The sequence below is a fragment of the Charadrius vociferus genome, unplaced genomic scaffold (assembly GCF_000708025.1).
Source record: "Charadrius vociferus isolate BGI_N301 unplaced genomic scaffold, ASM70802v2 scaffold304, whole genome shotgun sequence".
Lineage (NCBI taxonomy): Eukaryota > Metazoa > Chordata > Aves > Charadriiformes > Charadriidae > Charadrius > Charadrius vociferus.
This window is the reverse complement of record NW_009648042.1, coordinates 331,667-332,541: the sequence shown is the minus strand read 5'-3', so window position 1 is coordinate 332,541 and position 875 is coordinate 331,667. Positions and strand designations below refer to the sequence as shown.

At 45.6% G+C, this 875-nt stretch overlaps 1 protein-coding gene across 1 annotated transcript in view; it reads right to left on the bottom strand.

Moving 5' to 3' along the window:
- The window catches only part of DENND5B (DENN/MADD domain containing 5B), a 70,218-nt gene that overhangs the window by 39,467 nt on the left and 29,876 nt on the right, over positions 1-875 (bottom strand). The window lies entirely within an intron of this gene.

The following is an 875-nucleotide window of genomic DNA, read 5'->3' as shown; positions in this document are numbered from 1 at the left end:
CCCCAGACTTCCCAATACAAAGATTTGATATTCCCTCCCAGACCAGCCAAGGACACACCAGCAAGCAGGACGTGCAGCACCACTTCATAGCCCACGTAAATACTATTTGTGTGAATTACCACATCTCAAGGACACATTTATTTTACCAGGATCCAACTGCAAGAAGCCTCTGTAGCTGTGCTACCAAGGAACAAGATGTTCAGCGAGAAAGATGAAGCTGCCATGAGCAAAGTTACAAACCAGGGTCCCACACAAATCCTTTGGGATCATGTCTGAGTATAGCTCCAGTGGGAGGTCAAGCCCTATTTCCCTGCTCCTCCCTACCCCCTGTTTCCATGGAGGCTTTTAATCTTGGCAATTCCTCTGCCCGAGATTTAAACAGAGTGCTCTTAGACAGCTTTGCTATGAATGGAGATGGATCTCAGCCCATAAGATTAAAGCGAAGCAAAGACATGAATCTAGCCAGCAGATACTTTTACTAGCAAAGCATCAATGGGGGGAGGGAAGAACCCTACATAAAAATTAATTACATTGCAAATGCACCCTCAGGAATAATAGCAGAATGAAAAACAGTAATTGATCTTCTGAACTGCGGCTTACATCTCAAATTCTCTGAGTGCAGTGTGCTGAATAAAATCTTAAACCAGGTCAGATTCCCAAGGTGCTGAGCTCCGAAGGGTTTTTACCGGGGCATAAAGATGCAGAACAAGAGATGCAGGAACCCACAGGGCAGCAGCAGCGGGTCTATGTTAGCCTGACCTGGCCATTAGCACCGCTCCTCCACCTTCTCCAAGGCACTTCTGCTGTTCCTTACTTCTCACCAAACACTGTAGACTAATCTCCAGCTTATGTAAACAGAAACTACTTATTTTCCT